This window comes from Neofelis nebulosa, chromosome 17 (assembly GCF_028018385.1).
Source record: "Neofelis nebulosa isolate mNeoNeb1 chromosome 17, mNeoNeb1.pri, whole genome shotgun sequence".
Taxonomy (NCBI): domain Eukaryota; kingdom Metazoa; phylum Chordata; class Mammalia; order Carnivora; family Felidae; genus Neofelis; species Neofelis nebulosa.
Window position 1 is genome coordinate 56,774,154 of NC_080798.1, and position 10,469 is coordinate 56,784,622.

Consider the following 10,469-nt stretch of genomic DNA (forward strand, 5'->3'; position numbering starts at 1 on the left):
AGGCTTACAGCGCTGATGTTCTGGGTCCTTAACACATGGTGCATCTTCAGTGGAGCTTAGAGGCAGAGTGTTCATTCCCCGTGAAATGAGCATGGGGGGATGTCACCATCGTTTTGATTCTAGGACTTTTGTACTTCAGAATCCAAAGGAGCTGTGTCTTCAGAAATTCCCAAGCCCTCCTCAGGAAGCTAATTTCCTCTGGTTTGTCAATTTTCCTTAAATTGATGAAACAATATTTTTAATATCAAAGAGATATAGAGCTGAGATTTTTTCCTGCCACAACTTTTATGGACTGATTTAGAGAAAACTGGAAATTTGACCCAGACATTCAACTCCATCTTAAAAATTATGATCTGTACCAAATATATAAATTTCCTTTCCTAAAATCTCAGTATTCTTATATCAGACCAAAGCCTGGCTTGGATTATGAATTGCCAGACTTTGAATTGAAAAGTAACTAGACTTTGGGTTTGCCAGCGTTTGTGTTAATGTTTGAGCTAATGTTGACACTCCCACATTACAACATACCCGGAGATGATTATCTGGGAAAAGACCCCTCTTGGGAGGACATGGGGAATGGGAATTGAGGCTGGAAGGTAAGAAAGCGAGTCTGGGCAGAGAGGCAATTTATGGGGCAGAGGAAAATGAAGAAGGAGGAATGTTAGCAAAATATATGGTGTCAGAAACTTTAGAACCAGGGAGAGTTGTGTGGTCTCTCTTGGACATTGGTTCTGATCTTTGTATCTGGAAAGACAGAGCCTGGTCTAAGAATAATGATGTTGAGGTCTTCCCTTTTAAATGTCTGATTAAACATCATCTTTTCAGAGAAGCCTTTCCTTATTACCTTACTTATATTGGGTAAACCCTGTTAATTTTCTCTTGTCATGCTGTGTGTGTGTTTTTTTTTTTTCCATTCTCAGCATTTGTCATGATTTATAATACTTAAAAGCATTGTTTCTTTTCTTGTCTTGTGTTGATCTCCCATGCCGGTTGGATCCCCGCTGTGTCCTTAACACTAAGCTCAGTGCCTGGCACATTGTCAGTGCTGCATAAAGAGGTATTGAATTAATAAGTGCATTTCTAATTGAATAGCCGTTAGACCATAAATATCCAGTGATGCTTGTGATGTCTGATGGCCAGGTTCCAGGGATCAGTAGGAAGAGTGACAGAGGATAGAGGTTCAGCTTTCCTCTGAGCTCAGTGGGAAGCAAGGGAGTGACCCTCAGATTAACTATAGGATGACCGTGCTGGCTCCTGTGTCAAGGTGGGTTAGAGCAGTCACATGAGTGGGAGAGAGGTGTTCCAGTCATGTGTCACTGTGTTACAGACTACCCTAACTTACAGACCTAAACAACCATCCTATTTGGTCATGTTTCTGTGGGCCAAGAATTCAAGCAGGGTTCATCTAGATATCAGTAGGGTCTTTGACTCAGCTGTTTCCAGCTGCTGACTTAGCTAGGCTGGAGGATCCAAGAAACCTTCACTCACAGATAGGGCACCTTGGTGCTTCTTCAGGGTGGCCTCTTTCCATATGCTACCTTGGGCTTCCCCAGAGCAAATCAAACATCTTACATGGTGGTTTGCTTCCAGTGGAAACCATCCAGGTGTGTGCGAGCAGAGGTTACATCTCTCTCAAGGCCAAGCCCTGGAAGTTACACACCATCATTCCCACTGTGTTCTGTTGGTCAGAGCAGCCCAGGGTTAACTTAAATTCAAGAGGAGGAGAAATGGACTCCACCTCCTGATGAGAAGATTGACCAAAGAATTTACAGTCATTTTTAATTTATCCCAAGGAAAGACTGGTTAGGAAGTTGTTACAGTAAAGGTCATGGAAATGGAGATGGGGAGAAGTGGATTGGCTTAAAATATAATCAGAGGTAGACACAGCATGGTGGTGCCATTTGTCTCTTTTGGTTTCCTATTAGTTCTGTGAAATATTATCACAAACATAGTGGTTCAACACAAATTTATTCTCTAACACTTTTGGAGGCAGAAGTCCAAAATGGGTCTTACAAGGCTTAAATCAAGGTGTCTGCAGAGCTGGTTCCTTCTGGAGGCTCTAGGGGAGAATCCATTCCTTGCCTCTTCCAGCTTCTCGAGAACGTCCATGGCCCCTTCCTCCATGCTCAAGGCCAGTTTTGTAGCATCTTTTAGGGGAGAGGCTTGGGAACAGTGAGATAGATTGGGGAGATGCTTATTCAGGGGACAGAATCAAGATCTGTACATGCTAAATGTGAGAAATTTGTGAGATGTCAAAAAAAAATTTTTTTTTGAAGATATCAAAAAAGTCAGATGGATATATGGGTCTTGCATTCAGAGTTGGGAATACACCCTTTGGATTTATCATTCTAAAGTTGTCTGAGGATTGTTGAGATCATTTAGGGGGAGACTTTATAGCAGCTTTGCCAAATTAAAATATAACTTGAGACACACATGTAAATTTAAATTTTGGGGTAGCCACGTTTAAAATGGTAAGAAGAGGGCACCTGGGTGGCTCAGTCAGTTAGGCGTGTGACTTCAGCTCAGGTCATGATCTCACGGTTCATGAGTTTGAGCCCTGCGTCAGGCTCTCTGCTGTCAACGCAGAGCCCACCTTGGATCATTTCTCCGCCCTCTCTCTCTGCCCCTCACCTGCTTACATACTCTGTCTCTCAAAGATGAATAAACATTTGAAAAATTGTAAGAAGAAACAGATGAAATTACCTTTAATATTATCTTCTTTAACCTGATATATCACTTAATTATTATCCCATCACTTGATCAATATTAAAAATTATATATTTTATATTTTTCCATTCTAAGTGTTAGAAATGGGAAAAGATAACCTACTGCTTTATCTAAACATTAAAGTAGAATAATAAATTTAAAAACAATAAAAATATAAATCTAGTGTGTTACAGCACACTTCATTTCAGACTGGCCCCATACCCATTGCTGGTTGGCCACATGTGGCTTGCAGCCACATGTGGCTTGTGGCAAAGCAGAGCATTTAAAGGAAAAGAGATCCCCAAAGTTGGCCCAGAGGAATCCCAACATTTGCACGTCGGGTATAGAAGGAATGTGAGGGTAGAGCAGAAAGGAGGGAGTGAGACTGCAGAGGTAAGAAAAGCTTGGGGAAGTGGATGTGGCCAGCATGTTGGATGCTAAAGCAAAGATCAGATGAGACAGAGAGTTAATAGAGAGTTGCTTCTAGTTAGAAGCGATAGAGAAAATAGAGACTAAAGACTAATCATGAATGCTCATTCTATGGATATGTTACTGTCTCCCACACTCTCTTCCTACTGCCTTCAGGTGGTAGAGAAAAGCGTCAAAGCACATGCAGCTGGGGAATATTTTATTTGCCAAACCTCTGCCAGGCCACACCGCACCACCGGGTAGCAACCAGCAAGCGGTTTGGGGACCTAAAAATAAGAATTTAGATCATCTTCAGCCAGGGAGAACTGCAGTTTGGATGCAGTCCAGGTATAAAACAATCATCTTAACTCCTGTGTGTTAGTGTAAAGCTTGCCTTCTGTGAAATATCTTAAGTATAAGAGCTGTAAAACAAAATACTCGTGGATTATATTGTGGTGTAATACCTAGAAGTTGTAAAGACAGTAACAGCTTAAAGGCCTTCTAAAACTAGATATGAAATTTGAATTTGGCACATGTAGGTAGTTTCTGAAGCACTTTTGCTTTTTCTCAGCAATGTGGTGAGGCTGGATTTTCTTCACCGAGTAGCTAAGCTGTGGGGTAATTGAAGACTGAGGGGCTTCTCCAGATGTATTTTAAAACCAAGAAAGTCCTAAGCAAGCTGTCCTGGTTTTCCTGAGACAGAGAGGGTGCCCAAGCTGTGGAATTTTTAGAGCTCACACCGGGAAAGTTCTGGGCAAAGTGGGACAAGTTGGTCACCCAACCAACTTATTTGGACCTGATATAAAGACCTTATGATATTGTCAACCCAAAGAAAAGAAGCACCTCTTAGGGCTGACACTTACAAAAGGGGTTATAAGACCTGCATCCCAATTTATTAATTTGCAAAGAGGTATGAGTGTGACAAGGACCGGAACACTCAAAGTCCACGCGATCAGCATTTTCTCTTCCTATACGAAGCCAACCTATTAATTTTAAAAGGGGAATGACTGTCACAGGCGCTGAGATACACAGAGTCCAAATGATCAGCAAATTCTCTCCCCGCATGGAGTCAATCTGTTAATTTACAAAGAGAAATTACTGTCAAAGAGACCGGATACTCAAGACCACATGATCAGCACATTTTCCGCGTCTATTCCATCCTTTGTAGAAAACCAAATCGTGGTCAGAAGACTGCTTAGTAAGCATGAAGAGCAGTTGGAATGAATGTTGAAACAGGACAAGATGAAGAAAGGTGTTTTAATAAAAAAAGGAAAAGCAGAATAGTAATCTGCCTTAGTTCTTCTCCTTCTTCCCAGGCCAATTTTCTTCACCTCTTCTCCTTGGCCTCTAACTATTGGAGTGTGTCAGGCCTCATGCATCATCATCCCTCTACTCTACCATTGGCTCAAGCCAAAAGTCTCGAAGGAGGACCCAACAGGGGTGCTCACAGCTGGGCTGGGAAGCCCTAACCTTTGTCTAAACTGTAGGGTGGGCTATTGGAGTATGATCAGCTCATCATCTCATTAAATTTCCCCAGCTAGCCTATTAGGTGAGGCCCCACTGCCGTCCTGTAGAAGATATGACTAGGCTTAGCAAAATGGCAGCTGCAGCCAAAATGGACAGCCAAGAACATCAGTGAGAGACAGGTGCCCATGGTCAGATCTTATGGGTTGAATCATCGCAGATGCCAACTTCCAATCAGATAATAATATTTTTATACATCTTCTAAGTGCCAGACATTGTCACAATCACTTTATGGGCAGTAGTTCACTCAGTCTCCAAAAAGCCCTAAAAGATTGTCATAATGATTTTAATGCCCACTTTACAGATAGAAGAACTGAGGCTTATGGATGAAAACTGACGTAATGTCACATGGCTATTATGTAGGGCATCTCAGGATCCTGTAACATCAGAGATCAGTCTCGCAGGAATAGGATATGCTCTCACGCATGCAATCATGTTCAGAATCTGACAAACATAGGTCAAGGAAGCCAAGAACAAGAGGCAATAGAATTCTCACATCCATTACTCCTTTTTGTTGTAGCCAGCCTCTCTAAATACTAAAGCCTGGTCTTCTGAACCAGCTCCCTGGCAGTGCTCATGACTGGCCACTGGGCCCTTACCCTCACTGCACAGGGACTGGCCCCATGGTCTTTGTCTTTAATACTATTATTTTCTAATAGGCCCATAGCTCTACAAGGAGAATGAAGCAGGCCGTTGGGAGGGGAGGGGAGGAATGGGGTTTTAATGTGTCACATTCTTGCAGCTTCACTACCTCATTTGAAGACTGCAGGCTCATTGAGGGCATGGTCCATGTCCATCTCGCTTGCTTGGTATGCTTTCAGTGTTATCTGCCCCTTACTCTGTTGTTCATTTTCTGTCCAGGGTCTAAACTTTCTGAAGAGAATATGGCCTTTTGCATTATGACACATGATTGCCACCCGCTGGTCAGAATGTGTTCTCTGCAAAAAGAAGGTTTGGGCTTGGGGGGCAAAAGTTGCCCATTTCTCATGCTCCTCAGTTTAGTGTCCAAAAATAAGGGGCATTATATTCTTCAAATTAAGGAAGTTTCTCAGAATCCAAAATGCATATTCTTAACCATTCCCATAAAACATCAAATAGAATTATTTTACAATCACGCATCTCAAATTATGTCGGTGTGCTTCTTTCATTAGAGGCATGATCAGGAGTCTCTATCCTTTCCAGATAAGGCCACTTGTATTTATCAGGGTTCTGACACCACAGTTCTCTAACAGAACTGTAAGGCTGAAGGTGGTTTTCACATTTCCAACTAATAAACGCCATTTGTAAATATGATAATATCACTTTGGCAACACCATTATTTTCTTTTTAGGAGACACCGATAGAGATAGCTCCAATTATACTCTGGGTATTGTTTTATGTACTTTATAAGTATTAGTACATTTAAGTTATGTAATAGCCCTCTAAAGTAGAGACCAATAAATATCATCCTTCCTTTGAAGATGAGAAACTGAGGCATGAATAGGTTAAGTCACCAGCCAAGATCAGCCATCTGCAAAATGAAAGGCCAGGATTCAAACTCAGCAACTCTGGCACAGAACCTTAGCCCTGGTCTACGCTGCCTCTCAAAAGCACTATCCCTGGTTCCTCCAGCCTCACTGATCTGGGGCCATCTCCAGCCTTATCAGCTCTCCCCAAAGGTTCACTCTGACCACTGATCTAACATGGACAGGGCCCAGGCCAAGTGTCTTCTGACACAAGTGTCTCAAGTTGAGTTGAACACACTGGTTCTGGCCCTCATAGGGGTAGGCAGTTGTCTTTTAGAGGAAAACAGAGCTTTTGAAATAGATGTCAACTCCTAACCTCTCTTTTGAGATACAGATGAGGTGGGCAGTCACTGGTTGCTGGGGACCAGATAAAGAAATAAAAAAAATAGGAAAGGATAAAAAATTGGGCCAATGGCACTCGAAAATTTCCCAGAACCTTTGAGAAGAATTTCACTCATTTTCTAAGGAACTTGATGCTTCTCAAGATAGAAAAACTGTTTTCACCTAAAATATCTCACTGGCGGTTCTGGAATCCTCTTGCTTCTTGGCATGCTTATTAAGAAATTTTGCTCTTGCAGCAACAAATCTCAGCTTTCTTCACTTCTGGAAAACTGCAAAATCATTAACTATTCTTTAAAAATGTATTATTGGAAGTATATGTGATCTCTGTCCCTATAACTACATATTTTGACATGAACCACTAAATTTGATGACAATTTGAGGGTGTTAGACATAATGACCTTTGGGGTTCCCTCTAGACATAAGCAGCAATGGATCCATGAGTTTGGATTGAATAATAACAAACATTTGAAATGCCCCCTTTTCTTCCTTTGTTCTTAAAGAACAAGTTAGCATGTATTGATTTTATTTCACAACTTGCATGGAAATGAGTGTTTCACTGTTGACATTTTTATGATCTGTAGTTTCCATTCTTTTTAATAGCTTTGGTGCAGTATTAAAAAAAAAAGTATCTTGGTCATAAAAGCTGCTTTAGAAGCAGAAGTTGTTTTAGGAATGTAAACATGACTTATATAATCCACTTTCTCAGAAGAAATCCTTGTAGTAACTAGGTTCAGGAAGGAGAAAGTTGGTGGGAGTGAATGAAGATGAGACACCCAAGATGACTGGGTGTATGTATCCCTTCTATGACTCTGGAGGGAATGGCCAAGAAATTTATGTTTAGCTGTGATAAAAGGCTGTGGATCAGGAGCTCAGGGAAAGCCTGGGAAAGCCAAAGACCTACTTCAGCAGAGGACTTGCCTTAGGCAATTAGTTTGTGAGTCAGGTTAGGTTAAGTTACGCTGCAGTAATATGCAGTCCTCCAAATACAGTGACTTAAACAAATGTTTATTTATTGCTTATACTACACAATGAATGTTTGTTAGAGGGGCCTTCTGCTCCATGCAGTTGTGCCCCCAAAATGCCATGACAGCACCATCTGAACAGGATACACGTGACTTGTCCATGGCAGAGGAGAGCATTCTGACTTCTGCATTCACAACTATATATTCTGTCCATGAGGTGACGGATGACATTTGCTTCTGTAATCCATTGATTGTCATAACGACAGCCCCATCCAGTTGCAAAGGGGACAGGAAAGTGTGTTGTTCCGTATCCTCAGAAGAAAGGAGATCTGATTATGCATGAGGGTCATAAGTCTGTTCCACAAAAACCACAGTGGACTGAAGGTGTCGTCTGTGCCTTGCAACAAGTCTTCCACAAATAACACGTGATCCAGACCCCACACAACTCTATGAGACATGTGGTTTCATGGTCCCTTTTTCTCAAATTAGGAGACTGGGATCAAGGAGGTTAAATAATTTGTCCAAAGGGGCTCCCATGCATCTTAAGTGGTAGAGCCAAGTTACAAGCCTGGGCTACCAGTGACCATCCTGCTCTTCTGGGAGAGCTCCTCCAGACCTCCACTGAAGCACCAGGCCATTTGCTCTGCAAGGAGGAGGAGGGTATCCAGTGCCTTGCTGCACATTAATGGTGCGTGTCAATGACAAAGGGTGGCCTGTTCACTTTGGGGAGCTGCAGACTCTCTCCCCATGCTATTGGGAAACTAATAATTTATGAAGTCAACTTTCAAGTACTAGCAGGGGGAGTAGTCATTTTTTCAAGTCATAAACATAGAAAGGCAATTTTAATGTGAGACTCTGTGGGCGATATCTAACCACGTTAAATGTTGGAACAAAGATTTTGAAATACATATCATGTATCCATGCATATATAATTTGAGAGAATAAGTGTGCATGAGAGAATTCTGAAATAATTTAAATGTATGTTGATTATGTATCTCTAATTTATATTAAGTGTAGGTTGTAAATTAAATATATAGGATTAATACTATCCATCTGTCATCTGTATGCCCATCCATCCATTCATGTACCTAAACCATTATCCAATAGAAGTGTAATTTCAGCCACACATGCAATTCTAATTTTTTGTACCAGCATTTTAAATAGGGAAAAGAAACTTGTGTAACATTAATTGAATTTTATATTAATATTGAATCAATTGAATTAGTATATTTTATTTAACCCAATACATGCAAATGTGATCATTTCCATATGTAATCAACATAAAAATTAATTTACATACTTTTTTGTACTTAGTTTTTAAAAATTTTTTAACCTTTATTTTATTATTTTTGAGAGAGAGAGAGACAGAGCATGAGTCCGGGGAGGAGCAGAGAGGGAGGGAGACAGAGAAGCCAAACCAGGCTCCAGGCTCTGACCTGTCAGCACAGAGCCCAATACGGGACTCACACTCAAAAACTGTGAGATCATGACCTGAGCCAAAGTCGGATACCCAACCAACTGAGCCACCCAGGTGCCTCTGTACTTAGTTTTTTAAATCCCCATGTGTATTTTTATGTTGAAAACATCTTAACTGGATCCTAAATGTTCACTAGAAATACTTAATCACTATTCATAGCTCATAAAACGTATAGTTAAAACACAGGCTCATATGTTCAAGGTTTCCAAAGATAATAAAGTTTTCCAATAATTGAACTAACCCATTGACAACGACCAGACTGCTGATCAGTGCTTGTATCTATTAAAAATGCTACACGTCTGACGAACATCAAACTACAGTCCTTTCTGGAGACAGCAAACGCAGTTCCTCCCAGAGGACTCTAACTCGTCATTGGGTCCCCTCTCCATGGAATATCAGTAGAAATGCCTTTCCTTTTTGCAACTACCTGGGAAGAATTTCTGGTCAGGAGCTGGATGACATTTGTGTTCAAGTGTTGGGTAGGGGCGCCTGGATGGCGCAGTCGGTTAAGCGTCCGACTTCAGCCAGGTCACGATCTCGCGGTCCGTGAGTTCGAGCCCCGTGTCGGGCTCTGGGCTGATGGCTCGGAGCCTGGAGCCTGTTTACGATTCTGTGCCTCCCTCTCTCTCTGCCCCTCCCCCGTTCATGCTCTGTCTCTCTCTGTCCCAAAAATAAATAAAAAACGTTGAAAAAAAAATTTTTTTAAAAAATAAAAAAAAAAAAGTGTTGGGGGGGACCCCAAATACAGAGTCAAAACATCATGTTCTAATTATGAGCCTTCTTTCACTAGCTGTGTGGTCTGGGCTATCTCAACATAGGTCTGGGTCCCATCTGGAAAATGAGGGGGCTAGTCTTCTTAAAGTGTAATCGACGGACCGGTAACTTTCTCGTCACTACTAGAAATGCAGAACCTCAGGCCTCACCTCAGACCTACTGAACCAAATCTGCATTTTCAACAAGAGCCCCCAAGTTGGAGAAGAGCTGGAGAATGGTTGCCCTAGAGGATTTCTAAATTACCCGTGGGCTCCAAAATTCTTTTATAAATGTGCGCATGAAATGTGGGCATTTGAAGATGGTGTGGCCTTTCAGAGAGTAGTTTCACACGCTAGGATCTGAAAGCACATTTCAAATGGCAACAGGTACTAAGAATCTCTGGGTGCTCGACTCACCAAGTCCTCCTCACCGCCCAGCAAGGCCCTACAGCCATCCCCACTTTACAGATGGGGAAACACAAGCCCAGAGGTTAAGTACCTGGGCCAGGCTTGCAAGCTAGTAGTTGTGAAGCTGAAATTCAAGTACAAGTTTTCTGGTTCCAGAGCTTCCAGTAAATCTCCAGGCTGGTCAGAAACAGCGTCTCGTGGAAGCAAGGACGCTCCGTGACAGTGACCGAGTTCTTCTGTGTGTGTGTGTGTGTGTGTGTGTGTGTGTGTGTGTGAGTGACGTGCATTTGTGTGTGTGATCTTTCTCAGTTACTGTACCACCTTCTCTTCCTTTTGTATAAACGGAGTATTGGAACTTTGTCTTTCTCTGTATATTCAGTAAGCT

At 41.8% G+C, this 10,469-nt stretch overlaps 1 protein-coding gene and 1 long non-coding RNA gene across 3 annotated transcripts in view; one reads left to right on the forward strand and one right to left on the reverse strand.

Moving 5' to 3' along the window:
• Positions 1 to 10,469, forward strand: part of CDH13 (cadherin 13) — a 1,101,550-nt gene that overhangs the window by 461,166 nt on the left and 629,915 nt on the right. The window lies entirely within an intron of this gene.
• LOC131499802 (uncharacterized) overlaps positions 1,953 to 10,469 on the reverse strand; it is a 10,004-nt gene continuing 1,487 nt past the window's right edge. The window contains exon 2 of the long non-coding RNA XR_009256068.1: positions 1,953 to 2,162. This is a non-coding gene — a long non-coding RNA (uncharacterized LOC131499802). The remainder of the gene's footprint in view (positions 2,163 to 10,469) is intronic.